The sequence below is a fragment of the Zootoca vivipara genome, chromosome 3 (genome assembly GCF_963506605.1).
Source record: "Zootoca vivipara chromosome 3, rZooViv1.1, whole genome shotgun sequence".
In the NCBI taxonomy this organism is placed as follows: domain Eukaryota; kingdom Metazoa; phylum Chordata; class Lepidosauria; order Squamata; family Lacertidae; genus Zootoca; species Zootoca vivipara.
Window position 1 is genome coordinate 21979590 of NC_083278.1, and position 16956 is coordinate 21996545.

Genomic DNA, 16956 nt, shown 5'->3' on the forward strand with positions numbered 1-16956 from the left:
CCCATGGCACCACCTAATGGCAAAAGCAAGGGAGTGCATTAAGGGGGGGTTGCGCAGGAGTTCCTCTTTTCAGAAACGCAAAATTATTTTGGCATCTAAATAATAACACCTGTGTTTAGATTTCTGTTTTATACAAATGACATATTGAAGGGAAGATGATTACTATTTCATCTGCCAGCCATACATACTGCCACAATGAAGAGGGGAATCCTTGCCCCTGATAAACCCTAGGGATTGGATGCCTTTTGGAATTTAGTACCAGTTTCCCATTTTTTAAAAAAGGGTTTATGTATACAGAAGCCTATTTTTTTCTTGTAATGCAACATAGCAGCGATCAGGGCAATAATGTTTAATTCCTACACATTGGTTTTACAGTAACAGGAGTAATCTAAGCTGGTGTAGCCTTTGAAAATCGAAACATTCCAAGCACGCGTTAGGTAAGTCAAAATGAGAGGCACTTAAAAATAGTCCTGAGCTATTAATACCGTAACAGGCAGTCTAATTGGATTAATCACAATTAAATCTGAACTCCAACATTAAAAATTAGAGATAATAATACACTTGCGCTTCCCAAGTGGATGGATATCTAAAGCTACAATACAGAACTTATTCGAAAAGAGAAAGAGATTGCTTGTGAAATGTTAGCGTCTTGTTTTGGAGGGGGAAAGGGAGCTCCTGTTGCCACATCTTTATTGCACGAGAAAATATAATCTTCTGAAATCCTGTATGAGTTATCCTAGTGGAGTTGGTGAAATCACCCTGCACTCTTTGGCAGCTGACAGGCAGCTGGCAGTGCATTGTGGGAAATTCAAAATGGTAGGTGGCTTGCCATTGCTTCCCACCCTCTGTCACCACTCAACTGCCTTTTGGGTAACAGGCACACAAGCAGAATGACCGCCATCTGCTTTCTGTTTATTCAGTCTGAATACCTGAAAATCCAGACTTTCAACGTGATTAGAGGGGAGGGACGCACCTTTTCTGGGGCTCCCCTGAGCTCCACTTTTAAAGCAGTGAGCCAGCCATGTGCGAGACAGACCCCAAGTTAGTGGAGAAATACTTAGTAATCTCCAGTTCCAATTTTATACATAACACATTTATGTGCATAAGATGGCATCCCATCTCATCCCATTAGGGCAGTGCCTAAACTAAGTGCATTATGAGAACACTTCCATTTTTTAAAGCAAACTGTGAAAGGATGTGATTCCCACCCACCCCGTCCTCACTACATAATGAAATTTTATTTGACTGTGGTATAGGCCACAGCCTGACAGCTCCTTCACTGCACAGCTAGAATTTACCATGAAATCTGAGCAAAGTTGAATAATCACAGATCAACACTTTGTCTACCGCTGAGCTGTGATTTAAAGGCAACTTCTGGGTCTCACTGCCTCTCCTCTATCATATCTCTACTGAAAGCTTCTTCTTCTTTCCATTTGCTTGCCTGTGGACTCCCACAACCATCACTTACCTTATACTAAATACCTGGGGGGGGGGGCATGGAAATGGATGTTGAAGCTAAGCAGATTTGCCTGCCATGCCCTGGGCAGCCGGGAGTCACCTTGACACCTTCTCCATCTCATCAGAGAGAGAAACCACTGTCTCCTTCACATGACAAATGTCAGGTACATTTCTTTGATTTCTGTCAGGAAGAAACATTATGGTTAGGTGGGCAGCATAAGAATATGAGTTCTAACAGCCAGAAGAAGAGGGAGGAGGAGGAGGAGGAGGAGGAGGAGGAGGAGGAGGAGGAGGAGGAGGAGGAGGAGGAGGAGGAGGAGGAGAAATAGGCAGTGTTTTACCCTGGTCAAGGTAATCTAGGAAATGATGATGATGATGATGATAGTTGTTGTTGTTGTTGTTGTTCCATCTTGTTCAAGAGAACGTTAGCCTAATTCAGTTGCTACCAAGAAATCACATTACATTAGCTACAGCACTGTTGTTTATTTACTGATTTGTTTAATAAATGTATACCCTTCAACAACTAGAGTTCCCAGGGCAGCAAACATTATTAACAATGAAACTGAAAACATATAATTGGTTGCAACAAAAAGTATAATAAGAACAACAGAGAAATCGCAACGGCAGCCACAAGTCCCATACTCTTTGCTGAAACACTGTGGAAAATCCAGAAATTATTGAACACTATATAGCACAAAAATGTTAAAATATGCAGTAAATAAAATGTATTCATCTGGTAGGTCAAAGAGCACTTCACAAAGACTGAGGGGGGCACTAGTTAAAGACTATATCTTGGAAGGTGAAAGCTGCAGTCCTACACAGCATTCTGTTAATAACAGTGCAATTCTCTATATTTTCACTCAATTGTAAGCTCCATGGAATTCAATTGGGGTTATTTCCAAAGAAGCCAGGATGCTAAGGTTGCATTTCTACCCTCATTTACCTGGAAGTAAGTCCCATTAAGGGGATGCGGCTTGCCAATCAGAAGGTCGGCGGTTCGAATCCCCGCGGCGGGGTGAGCTCCCGTTGTTTGGTCCCAGCTCCTGCCCACTTAGCAGTTCGAAAGCACATCAAGGTGCAAGTAGATAAATAGGTACCGCTCTGGCGGGAAGGTAAACGTCATTTCCATGCACTGCTGTGGTTCGCCAGAAGCGGCTTTGTCATGCTGGCCACATGACCTGGAAGCTGTACGCAGGCTCCCTTGGCCAATAATGCGAGATGAGCGCTGCAACCCCAGAGTCATCTGCGACTGGACCTAATGGTCAGGGGTCCCTTTACCTTTAAGTCCCATTAAACTTTCTTTTGAGTAGACATGGTTGTGATTGCTCTGTTACTCCTACTAAATTGAGTGAGGCCCTACTTTCAAATAGGGGAGAGATTTATTTGATTTGCATTTTATGGTGAATCTACCAATTTTTCACATTGAAGGCCCATATGTGCCCCCCAAACACAACACCATCAGAATTTGGACTTCCTTGAATTTTGTGATACAGTTCTACCTGTATATCCAAAGAATCTGTACAAATGTATGTATATAATGTAAAAGCATGCCTAAAATCCATAAATTGGTGAAATTGATGTTCAAATGTGGATTTTTTTTTACAAAAATGCATGCACAAGGTAAAAATTGATATATTGGAAAACTGTGTGAATTTTTGTGTGACCATTTCCCCCCTAAAAAAACAACATGAGAAACAGAAGCATATCTCAGTGTCTAGATTTTACATAATTTATAAATAGATGCTAGATTTGAGTCTAAATTTCCCAGAAGACCTTTCTTTTAGTGGTAGTGGAGAATCCAAAGATTTTTCTTTTTCCTCACACCCTGCACTAGAAAAAGAAACATATGTTACAAAAAATTTATCAAAATATTCTTCACCATTTTTAGCGTCAGCTGCCATATTATTATTATTATTATTATTATTATTATTATTATTATTATTATTATTTACAGAGGGCCATCATGGGACAATGTTGTGTCTGGAACATTGCAGAGTGTGCAAAATGGTTGCCAGGTTGCCAAAAAAGTCGCTATCACTGCCTTATGTAGCTGCAGAGAAAAGAGAAGAGAAGAATAAAGAGGAGAGAAGAAACTGGGCTACAGCTACTACTGCTACTGATGAGTGCCACTACCATGAAATGGAGATTTGGAGATTTTTTTCCTTCCTCTGGGCAAATTAGTTCCCCCTTCCCACAATTTCTCTGCCCACAAATCAGAGAATTTCTGAGAAGACACTGACACACAGCTCTCCTAACCAGTCCAAAGACATCTTCCCTCACAATGTCGGATTGACTAACCGCCTTGGCAGATATTTATTATTACGGTATAAACTCAGGTGTCTGGAATGCCATAGCGGTAAAGAGCAATTCATTCTTATTCACAGCCAGGAGAAGTTGTGCTTTATTCTAAGAGTACTTAGGACTCAAAGGCTGCACTGATAAGACTACACACAGTAAAAATACAGCCATACCTTTGGTTGCGTCCGCTGTGGGTTGCGTTTTTCCGGGTTGGGAATGCGGTGGACCCAGAAGTGTTTACTTCCAAGTTTCCACCATGTGTGCATGTGCAGAAGCATTCTGCAGTCTTCACGCATGCGCAGAAGTGCTCTATTGTGATTTTGTGCATGCGTGGAAGCGCTGCTCAGGTTGTGGACTTTTCAGGGTGCAAACGGCACCCCGGAACAGATCGGGTCCGCAACTCGAGGTACCACTGTAGCCTTTTTCAACAGGGCAGGGAAGGAAGCCTAGTCTACTTCTGTATTCTTTGAGCTTCTGTGTGCTTTTTCTTTTTCTTTTTACACATGCAGTTCAGCAGTCATATATTCTATTATCAGTCAGTCTCAACAGTGTATATCTTCTAAAACAGGGAGTTTGCATGCATATGCAGTCGTGATGGTTGAGGAGTGTGCCCTACCTCCCAGTCATCTTCTGAATGACTTTGGTGATTAGCCAGCAAGGTATCTGCAGTGAGCTATCCTTCCCACTTCTCTTTTCTGTCATTAATACTTAAAAGGAAACTTACCTGTCAGGCTCTTTTTCATCAAATGTCTGCGCCTGACCTTCAGCCATTGTCACACTATTGGAACATAAGATTCCTCTTGTTTCTATAGCAGCCTCATTCTCCTACACCGTCACTTATCGGAATATAGCAAGCCATATTTTACCTCGGCAATTTCAGGGCAAGTGCTTTTCAATCACCTGTAGATTTAGAAGCTTGTCTTGAGATGGTAGCAGAGGTTTCAAATGGTGCCTCTCTGAGCTTTGCAAACTGATGAGTGCTACCCCGGGTTTGACCAGGGAGTTCTTGGAGATTTTCTGCTTACACATACATGCAGGTTTGGATCCAGATTTCCCATAAGAAGAACTCTGCTCACAGGATGCTCCCACAAGAGGAAAGGGGGATGTTATCTTTGCCATATCCTCTTATGTTTCTCCCAGAACAGCCTGAAAGGATGACATGGATAGTGATGGGCAAACAGGGCCATCTCAAGCAGGTCGGGCGCCCTGGCGCTGAGGCGCAAATATCGCTCCAGCGCCCCCGCCTTCGCAGCGTGCAGCACGGCTTCTGCGCGGCTTCGCCACGCAGCGCCCCCCTGCCGGCCCGGTGCCCTGGTGCCCCGCACCACCGGGACTATACCTAGAGCCAGGCCTGTGGCCAAATCTGTCAATTTTGGTTTCTCTCAGTTTTTCATTTTTCCACTCTTAAGTACCATTCTCCCCATTTCCACATCAAATTGTGACCTCTTTGTTTTTAACATGCTACTGAAAAATAATAAGTGAATTTCTGATTACACACATTTTGGCAAAACAATTTCCCCTACTCTATGCATTTTTGTCATTTTCACAAATGCAAGAATTTTAATGCACATTACACGGCTGGAGAACTGCATTGCAAAATTCAGATAACTGCGAATTTCAAAGGGTGGGTGAGTTTCAGTTTGCATGTTGCTTTGGAAAGTGCAAATAAAGAACAGTCACTTTTAAATGCGAACTAAATCAACTTTCTCCCCCATCCGTAGATGTGGGGGAGTGCAGGTGGGATTTGTCCAAATCATATCACCACCGTTCCACCAGCGTGAGCCGTCACTGGATTTCAGGCTGTTCTACAAATGGGAGGAGGCCTTAACCTCATGATCCAACCCAGAACCAATGAAGTCCAATGTTCACCTCACAACCTTGGTAAACCCTGACAGCACAAGCATTTCCCAGTCCCACCTGCATTTTTAGTTCAGGTATATTCCTAGTTTTTAGGACACTTTTTATGAGCTTCTCTGTGGCTGCTTATGGCATGAAAGATCCACCCAGCACACTTCCGACCTGGCATTAAGCAGAGTTGAAATACAGTCCACAGTGAAGCATGAGGAAATTGGCCCTGAGTCTTGATTGATGAGCAACACATGATTGTTCTAGGCAAATTACTTTGTCATTATGCTTAACAGTTGCTATTTACAGAGAATGCTGTGGATCCCCACAGTGGCAGATCTGCTTGCATCCTCTCAGCAGATCAAAACCGAAACTCTCTCTTAGTCACACTCGCATAACACACTGCACATGTCCACGACTTCACTGTCTTATCTTTGGACCTGTGTAAACAATTCAGCTTCACAGCCAGAGTTTCGTCTTACATGCAGAAACTCACAAAGACAGTTTTCTGAAAACGAATGACCAATACCCCCAACATTCTTTTCCTCCACGTGGTGCAACTTGGGAAGAAATCTGAACGTCACAACTTCTTACCAACAGACCTCTCACCTTTGCACGCATACGTGCAAAGTCAGCCACTAACTACCTGTTTTGGGCTCCCAAAATATTGGGAAGTGGGGCAGGAAGAATAAAGCAGTAACACCAGAAAGCCAAATAAAAATGTCCTCAAACTGATGTTTAAAAATGGAATGCATTTATATTTAATGTGTCCCATGCACCCCAACATTAAAACCTTCATCAAGGGGAAGAAAGTTTTTACTGCATTCCAATGAGATGGATTTTAGAAGCCATTTATTCTAAAATTAAGTGCGGCAGGCATCTCCACACCAGAATCATAGTAGGAAAATGATGTTCAGTCCAGCTGACAGAAGAGCAGGTGTGGATCTAGGAGATCTGAGTTTGAGAAAGCGTTCACGCTTTTTAAAAAGCTACCACATTTTGCCACTAAGATGTGACATGTAGCATGGCCCATGATAGGAACCTGTCTATTTGCTGGTGAGGCTACTCCTGAGCACACAGCAACCTCCCCATAAATCTTTATGTCAGTCATGGTTGTCCTTTCATAGTAGGGTATGTTATTGAAGGGTATGTATTGAAGGGTATGTTATTGTGATTCTGAACACAAGGTAATCCAGACATTAAGTTTTTAAACAATTTGTTCTCTTCTCTGCTGTATACTGCCCTAGAATCTGATCTGATGGAGGATGGGCACAGAAACGTTTTAAATAAATAAAAATAGAACAGTACACTTCTCCACAACTTTCAGAATTGTTATGCATCCTTAGGAGGCTAGGGAACAAATAGGCCACTGTAGCATCAGCACAACACATTTTACCTTAAACCTGTGCTGCTTGATTGAAACAATAAATGGGCAGGAAATGTGGCAATTGTATATAGCTTATTATCTACATGGTGCAGGGAGATGCTATTAGAGGGCTGTTAGCTGTGGAAGGGAAACTGATTTTCTTGACTTTTGGAAGCAGGGAGATGGAAAAGATGTTGAAATTGCTGTGCCACATTGAGCGCAGAGGCCAGAGTGTCATTGTCCACCGCAGTTTTGTTCTCTGCGCCTCGACTCCTGGCTTTCCATTCTCATACAACAGAAGTCATCAACTAGTATAGGAGAACAGAGAGCGGACTGTAACTCTCTTTTCTCCGGTGCAAGGCAATTTCCCAAGTCCACTTTACTCATTTGATGTTCCGGGGTCGGGGGTGAGAAGGCTGCAAAGCTATGTGGTAATTTTGTGAAACTGCAAAAGGAAAGGAAAGGGAAAAGAGGGGGAAGGGTCTACCAGAGAGGGTGTTTTCATTTGTATCTCAAAGCATGTGGGAACTGTGTTTCCAGTTCACCCGAATTCAACTACAGTGCTGCTCTACATAATGATTTGAAAAAGTGTGTCAAAAATAAAGCTGTAGAGAATGTATTTTGCTTCCAGCTCCAGGACAACTTTCCCAAGCAGTGTTCAAATTATGGGATGGGAGAGAGCTTTAATGAAATCCACAAAGTTCAACTGCAACTCCTTGCCTCATCAGCCTCATCATCATCATCATCTTACATTGTGTTTCTATACTGCCTTTCTGCCAAGGCAGTTCACAGTTTTAAAGTACTAAAACAAATGATATGCCATGCGAAATTGGGCAGTGGGAGAGAGAAGGGAACAGGTTGACTAGAGCAGGCCCTGGTGATCTCTGCATCTGTTCCTGCCTGCCTGCCTGCCTCACACATTTCTTCCTCTTCATGGGGCATGTGGTGTCCGTTGGCCAGAGGGTGGGAAGACAGTCCATCTCAAACCTCCCTCACTTCTTCCTAAGGTTTGAGAATACTGTAAATCCTTCTGCCTGCTTCCAGTGATTCGAACACTATGTGAAGAAAGCACAGAACCTTCCACTGAACTGAACCAATTGAATCGACAAGTTGCACAAGACCTCGCAAATGCATTGCTGAAATGTACAACTAGCTTTCCAGAGATGTGGAGTTGCTTTTGCCAATAATGTCCACACAATCCTTGGTGTCTCAGCAGGGTCCTCAATCAAGCCAATTTTGATTTACCCAGCAACAGATCTCCCTAAAAAGGAGACGCAACATTAGATGTCTGCATTTGTTGTTGCTAGTTTTTCAAATACCTGTTGATAAGTAGCACATTCCTCTTTCCACCCAATCCCAGTGCAGTTTTTCAACTATTTTAAATTAATTTCTTCCTCATCCTTTTGGTCTTATTCTGGTTTTATTTATAAGTCACTTGCTGCCAGTGTGGTGTAGTGGTTAAGAGCGGTAGACTCCTAATCTGGGGAACCGGGTTCGTGTCTCCGCTCCTCCACATGCAGCTGCTGGGTGACCTTGGGCTAGTCACACTTCTCTGAAGTCTCTCAGCCCCACTCACCTCATAGAGTGTTTGTTGAGGGGGAGGAAGGGAAAGGAGATTGTTAGCCGCTTTGAGACTCCTTCGGGTAGTGATAAAGCGGGGTATCAAATCCAAACTCTTCCTCTTCTTATAATGCATGAAGAGATGTGCCATCATGTAACACCTTGGGGGGTGGGATAGTGAACCATTTGCCCTCCAGCTGTTTTGGACTCCCAACTCCCACCAGCATAAGACAGCATAGCCAATGGTCACAGATTAGCTTTAGTCCAACATCTGGATGGCCAAATGAAGGCCACAGCAGCATTGGCACTGCTGCAATTTAGTAAAAAATTAGTCCAGGGGTGGATAAAATGTGGGTCTTCAAATGTTGCTGGACTATAAATTCCATAGTCTCTGACTTATTCTGATGACTTGTTCTGATGGGCCCAAAGATTCCATGCCGCAGCATTTGCTGGGTGGGCAAAACAATCCCGAATTTCCTTTTACAGTGCACTTAAATAGCTTAGAAGATGTTTGTACTTCTTCTTCAGTCCATTTCACTAACCCATTAAGTCTGCCACCTTCCAGCAACTCATGCAGCCAAGCTGGTGTCAAATGTATTGCTCCGCTTTCCTTTGGACCACATCAGTGAGGAACCTACACAATTAAAACTGGAGGTGGGGGTCTAGTTACATGAAGGCAGTGTGCTCATCCCTCATCATGTGAGGGATTTAAAATCTTAAATTGTCTCATTTGGATCCAGGCAAGCAGCTGCAATTGTGGGAAATCTACCCACTCTATGATTCCTGTACAGCAGGAGGGTAAATGCCACTGTAGCAGTTAAGCAAAGGGAAGTTGCTCTACTACTGCACAGCAGTAATCATTTGTACAAATGCCTTACATCATCCTATCCCTACATTTTGGTGTCACCTCCTTTCTTTTTTAAAAAAATGTTCAAAAGTTCTCTCTCTTTCCTTTCTTTGTTAGATCAGTCATTAAAGTTAGGGGCAGCTTTTTTCAGAATGACACCATCTCCAGTTTGATAAGTATACCACAGAGGTTCTGAGTTTGGGTTTCAGAAATGTGTGCAAAGAGAGCTTGGGGTTTAGAGAATAAGAAAGTCATGAAATATGCATTGGAGAAAAGAAGGTTTCAAAGCAGTGCAAAATTTGTATGCCAAATCCCAAGCTGGAAATTATAAGTGCCTAAATCAGATACAAAGTTGTCACAGTGGCCGGAGTGGACTACTTCAGAGTAACGACGCTACGCAGCTCTGCATTTTATTCTTTTATTGGTGCTGCGTATTTACAGTGCTCAAGTCATTGCTATTTACACGGAGCGATGTTGTCAGTCGGTTTCAGAACCTCCTAATGGCTTTTGGCGCGTCTTTCTCCAACACAAAAGCTTTGGCAGACCCATCCTCTTGCCCCTCCTCTTCCTGCGTAATTCTGGAGTTGGAGGGATGGGTCTTCCCCCCTTGCTTGCCCCTTCCTGTCCCACCTGGGACCCTGGCTCCTCTACCTTGCCTGAGCCTCGGACACGACTTCCTGCTTCCCCACTGGAATCGGAACTCTCCCTGCTTTCCCCTTTGCTCGGGGACGGGCTTGAACTCAGGAGGGGAGGGACTTCGCGATATCCCCTGTCCCTCACATCCACCCCCCTCCCAAGCTCTCCTTCACCCCTCCCCAGGCCCCCCCCATGTGTCGGTGACGACTGGAAGCCTAAGAACTCAGTGCTCTCCGAGCCCGTTGGTGTGAATACCTCCCCCCAGTCCTGCGATCCCCCCCCTTCCGCCTGGGCGGACGGGAATCCCAAAAAGTCCGTGGCGTCAGAGCTGGTGGGGGTAAAAACGTTCTGCCAATCTGCTCCTTCCTCTGACTGGGTGGATCTCGGTGACACCCATACCTCATCCTCTGGTTCCTCAAACTCCGCTTCCCAGCGCCATGGTGAGCTGCTCTCCCGTGCCTCCTCCTCCTCCCCCTCCCTTTCCATGTGCCAGGGCTTGGGTCTGTGGGGAAAGAGGGCGTGAAATTCTTCCACCAAGAATTCCTCCTGTATCTGAGTGGCTGGGACCCATTCATTCTGGGACGGTGGAGCATCCTCCCATGCCATGAGGTACTCCAGTCCCCCCACCCCCCACCTTGAATCCAGGATGGCCGTGGCCTCATTGAGTTGCTCCCTGCCTTCCCTCTCCCCCCCTCCCTCGGGGGTTTGTTCGCTGTCTCGGAGCCTGCTGCTTTCCCTGTACGGCGACAGCAGCGATCTATGAAACACTGGATGCACCCTCATGTCCTCTGGCAGTGCCAGCCTGTATGCCACCGGGTTGACCTGTTGCGTGACCGTGAAGGGGCCCAACCTTCTGGGTGCCAGCTTCTTGCACCTCCCTCTGGTGGGAAGGCCCTCCGAGGACAGCCAAACCTTGTCCCCCACCCTGATGACCTCCCCTTGTCGCCTGTGGCGATCTGCCCCCTTTTTGTACGCTTCCTTGGCCCTCTCCAAGTGTTCTCTGAGCTGCTGGTGCACCGTCTCCAGTTCCTCTGCCCAATCCTCAGCCTGTGGGCCCTCCTCCTCCTCCTCCCTCTCCCTCTCTGGGAAAGATCTGAGGTCGCGCCCGTAATTGGCCTTAAAGGGCGACACCCCTGTGGAGACGTGCACTGCATTGTTGTAGGCAAATTCTGCTAGTGGCAAGCGATCCACCCAGTCCGTTTGCCGCTGGCTGACGTAGCATCTCAGGTACTGCTGCAGAATGGCGTTGACCCTCTCCGCTTGTCCGTTGGTCTGCGGGTGTCTAGCCGTCGACAAGCTGACCTCCACCTGCAGGAGGTTCATGAGCCGCCGCCAGAACCTGGAAACAAATTGGCGGCCACGATCCGAAATAACCCTTAAAGGTAATCCATGCAGTCTGAAAATGTGATCAACAAACAGTTTGGCTGTCTCTTCTGCCGAGACTGCCCTGGCACACGGTATAAAGTGACACATTTTGGACATAAGGTCCACCACCACCAACACTGCAGTCTTACCCCTGGACGAAGGCAGATCTGTGATGAAGTCCATGGACACCACTTCCCACGGCCTGTGTGGTGTGGCTAAGGGCTCCAGCAACCCTGGTGGCGCTGCTCTGACCACCTTCGCCCGCTGGCAGGTGGTACAGCCCCTTACATAGTCTCGAACATCTTCCCGCACCCCTGGCCACCAGAAGTGTCTCATGACTAGGTGAGCGGTTTTGTCCCTTCCAAAATGCCCCGCTGTAGGGTTGTCGTGCATCTGCTTGAGGACCGTACGTCGAAGCTGGGTGGTGGGTAGGTACAGCGCACCCTTGTAGAAAAGCAGCCCTCTGCGTTCTGCAAAGTCTTTTGCCTGCTCCCTCCCCCCTCTCAGTTCTCTGAAGATGCGGTTGGCAAATTCATCCGCTGCCGTCAGTGCTGTGAGTTCTGCCTCGCTCACCACAGCTGCTCCGCAGGACCATGCCGACGGGGGGAAAATGTGCCTTGGGGCTGGTGGCGCCTCCTCCTCCATGTACTCTGGCTTGCGGGAGAGGGCATCCGCCCTGACATTCTGCTCCCCCGGGATGTAGTGGATGGAGAAGTTGAAGTTCGAGAAGAACTCTGCCCACCGTATCTGCCGCTGGTTGAGCACCCTGGCAGTTCTCCAGAACTCCAGGTTCTTGTGGTCTGTGCACACCTGGATGGGGTGCTTCGCGCCCACCAGGAAGTGTCGCCAGTGCTGGAACGCAGCGTAGATCGCAAGAAGTTCCCTATCAAACACTGTGTAGTTGCGTTCCGGCTGTGTCAGCTTCCTGGAGAAGAAGGCACAGGGTCTCCACTCCCTGTTGGCGTCCAGTTGCAACAAAATTGCGCCCACAGCTTTTTCAGAAGCATCTGTCTCAATGCGTAGGGGCGCGTCCTGCACCACATGGAACAGGTTTTGGTCTGAGGCGAACACTCTCTTGAGGCTTTCGAACGCTGCTTGCGCCTCTGGTGTCCACTTGAACTTCTGCTTGCCTCTCAGGCAGTCCGTGATGGGAGCCGTAACGCGAGAGAAGTTCTTGATGAACTTCCTGTAGAAGTTAGCGAAGCCTAGTAGGCGTTGGGCATCTTTGCGCGTCCTGGGGCTGTGCCAGTCCAGGATGGCCTGCACCTTGTCCTTGTCCATCGCCAGCCCCTTGTCTGACAGCTTGTAGCCCAGGAAGTCCACCTCTTTGGTGTGAAACTTGCACTTCTCCAGCTTCACATACAGGTGGTTCTCCTTCAGGCGTTGCAACACCTCTCTGACATCTTTCACATGCTGCACTGGGTCATTCGAGTAGATAAGGATGTCATCTAGGAAGACCAAGCATTTCCTGAAGAGGAGGGACCCCAGGACGTGGTGCATGAAGGCCTGGAAGCATGCTGAGCCCCCTTGCAAACCGAAGGGCATCACCAGATATTCAAAAGAGCCCAGAGGCGTGAACATCGTGGTTTTCCATTCATCTCCTTCCCGGATCCTGATCAAGTTGTACGCCCCCCTTAGGTCCAGCTTGGTGAAAATCTTGCCCCTGCGTGCCGCTGTCAGGAGATCATCCACTCTGGGCATGGGGAAAGCCACGGGCTCTGTCACCGAATTCAGTCGTCTAAAGTCCACCACAAGACGGCGCTGTTGCGTGTCTTTCTTGTCCACCCAGAAGACCGGGCTGCCCCCTGCTGCCTTGCTTTCCCTTATGAACCCCCGCTTGAGGTTCTTGTCGATGAAAGCGCGCAGATCCTCCAGCTCCTGGTCTGACATGGCGTACAGCTTGGCTGGGGGTATCGTCGCCCCTGGCACCAGGTTGATCTGGCAGTCAAAAGGCCTGTGCGGGGGTAGGTGGTCGGACTCCGCTTCGCTGAAGACCTCCTGCAGGTCCCAGTACTGCTTGGGTATTGCCTCACCCCCTTTGATATGCATGGTGGCCACCGTGGCTATCGGAGGCCCCTCCCCTGGTTGGTGCTGCATGCAATGTTCCAGACAAAAGTCTGACCCAAACGTGATGCACCTCTGGTGCCAACTGATGGAGGGGTCGTGGCGCGCCAGCCAGCTCATGCCCAAGACGATGGGGGGGTCTGAGATGGTGGTGACGTTGAACGCCAGTGTCTCTGAGTGCCTTCCCACCGTCATTCTCATGGGGGGGGTTTGATGTGTGATGGCCCCTCCCAGCAGCTCCCTGCCGTCAATGGTTGCTACGTGCAGAGGAAAATCCAACTGCAAAAGCTGGATTTGGTGCTCTTCTGCAAAGCTTCTCGAGAAGAAGTTGGCGGACGCCCCACTGTCAATTAAGGCGAGGACCGTCAGGGGATAGCCATTTGGGAGCGTTAGCGTCACTTCTAGAACCACTCCTGCTCTGGGAGGGGTGGGCTGGCTCTGCACCTCTCTGTGCGGGTGGGCGGGCTGGGGCTGTTGTCTGCTGACTGTGCCTGGCTGCTGCCCCTTGTCTCCTGCAGCCAGGCTTTCCCGTTTCCCTGCTGTGGTGCTGCGTCAGTGGGGGAGGGCACCACCGTTCCCGCCTTTCCTTGCCACTCCCTGCGATGTGGGCAGTCTCTGACGAGATGCTGGGGTGAGTTGCAGAGAAAGCAATTCCCGCCCCTTCCCTCCTTGCGTCTTGGCGCCGCTGGGGTTTGAAAAGCCCGCGCGCGCGCGCTATCAATCTGCATGGGCTCCTGGTCCTGGCTGGCTCCAGGCGTGGCCTGAAAGGGTTGTTGAGGGAGTGGCTTCTCCTGCGACCGTGGGAACCAAGCCCGCTTTGCGCGCGTCGCTTGCTTGTCGTTCCACCGGGATTCCTGCCTCACCCCCACCGCCAGAGCTGCTTTGCTCAGCTGATCCATAGTACTGGGCTTTGGACCTCTCGAGAGTTCATCCTTCACCTCCTCGCTCAAACCCAAGTAAAACGCAGCTTGCATGGGAGGCGAATCCAAAACCCACCCCAGTCTGTGCACCAGCATGGTGAATTTCGCCCAATATGCGCGAACTGTCATATTTCCTTGGCGTAAATTATGCAGTTCCTCCTTAGTCTGGTCCAAATGACTATCGGACGAATACATCGTCCTCAAACCTTCTAGAAATTGTTGGACATTTTTCATGCAAGGATTCTTGGTTGCGATTAATGGTCTTAGCCACTCCCTGGCTGCTCCGGTGAGATGTTCCACAATAAACGCTACTCTGTGCTCATCATCGGGGAACTCATTCTGGTGCAGCTCAAGAGCATACACGATCTCAGTCTCAAAGCCCTGAAACTCCTTCGGGTCTCCATTGAACTTGCTTACAAGGGTCCCTGCTCTCCTTCCTGGCAGCACTTGGACTTGGGGAGCCCCTCCCGCCTTGTTTTTCTCTGCATCCAGCTTGTTTTGGAGGTCTACCGCCACCGCCCTTAAATGCTGCTCTTTTTCCTGGAGCTCTCTCACCTGTTCCGCAAGTTGTAGCCGGTCGTCCTGGACCTTCTTAGTCTCCTCTTTAGCTGCCTTCAATTCTCCCTGCGCCTGCAGCGACAGCTGTTGCAGTTCTAGCTGGGCTTGCTCAGCGATCTGCCGCCACTTCTCCGCCTCGGACACGCTCATCCCGGCAACTCCGAAGTAGCCCAAAAATGATTAGGAGGTTGCTGTCACAGTGGCCGGAGTGGACTACTTCAGAGTAACGACGCTACGCAGCTCTGCATTTTATTCTTTTATTGGTGCTGCGTATTTACAGTGCTCAAGTCATTGCTATTTACACGGAGCGATGTTGTCAGTCGGTTTCAGAACCTCCTAATGGCTTTTGGCGCGTCTTTCTCCAACACAAAAGCTTTGGCAGACCCATCCTCTTGCCCCTCCTCTTCCTGCGTAATTCTGGAGTTGGAGGGATGGGTCTTCCCCCCTTGCTTGCCCCTTCCTGTCCCACCTGGGACCCTGGCTCCTCTACCTTGCCTGAGCCTCGGACACGACTTCCTGCTTCCCCACTGGAATCGGAACTCTCCCTGCTTTCCCCTTTGCTCGGGGACGGGCTTGAACTCAGGAGGGGAGGGACTTCGCGATATCCCCTGTCCCTCACAAAAGTGATTCAGACAGAGGAGGGGGAAAGAGAAAAAGAGAGGTTATTGCAGACCACAAAGTCCCTTTTCCAGGCAGAGTTCAGGGACTTATAAATCAGTTGTAAAAATGTGCTCTAGGCTTCAACTTGGCATACTTAGCTCTTGAAGTTGGCGCACATTTTTACTCATACTGCTCATTTTCTTTCAGGAGGGTAATGGGGAATAGGAAAGGGGAAAGTTTTTCTTTGTCTTTTAATGCACTATACAGTATTTCAGAATGAATTTAGTCCATTATACTGGCCTTCCAGGTCAGCAATGTGAAAAAAGTAAGTAATATAGGTTCCCTGTTCAAAAAGAGCTGAAATATGCATATCTCTGCAGTGAATACTACAGTGTTTCATTCATAGAATATAAGCGATACTTAAAACACCAAGTTTCAACGAGAGTGATGAGGTGTGCTTTCATATGCGGTCTGGCTATGAATCGAGAAGCACACTCCCATCTGAGCCCCATTGGACTTGACCAAATGGGACCTTGAATTTCCTGTTCTGCAATGAGGGTGGGAGATTTCAAGATGACCCCCTAAACTAGAATTCATCTCTGGGAGATCCATCAGGCTCCATCTTTTCAAATGTTTAAGATAGTATTGAAAACCCCACTCTTTAAGAAGGGACTTAATCATGAATAGTTCCCTGCCTCTGGAGAATAATTTTGCTTTTTATTTGCTGCTACTGTAGTATTAAGGGACGCGGGTGGTGCTGTGGGTTAAACCAAAGAGCCTAGGGATTGCCAGTCAGAAGGTCGGCAGTTTGAATGCCACAATGGGGTGAGCTCCCGTTGCTCAGTCACAGCTCCTGCCAACCTAGCAGTTCAAAAGCACGTCAAAGTGCAAATAGATAAATAGGCACCACTACAGCGGGAAGGTAAACGGTGTTTCCGTGTGCTGCTCTGGTTCGCCAGAAGCGGCTTTGTCATGCTGGCCACATGACCTAGAAGCTGTACACCGGCTCCCTCAGCCAATAATATGAGATGAGCGCCGCAACCCCAGAGTCGGTCACAACTGGACCTAATGGTCAGGGATACCTTTACCTTTTACTGTAGTATTTGTTTTTATAGCACATAGTTCCAATGTATTAAGAGTCAATTTGGGAGAAACCCATGATTGTTCAAAGTTGCATGATGCTGCTTTAAATATAGAGTGCAGTTAGGGGCCTTAGTTTCACCAATCCCATGCAGCCCTGACCATGCCTAATTTTGGCCCACATCTGAGAAATGCAAGGGCATCTGCAGCGCAGAAGAAGGGGCAGAATTCTCCTGCCGCGTGTTCATGTGAGGGAATGTAATCTGATGGATGTCGCACAGGTAGCCTAATCCATGAAACGATTTCTAAGCCTGCAATACTAGCCACACCATGGGAGTAACTTCAGAGGAACTCAGCAG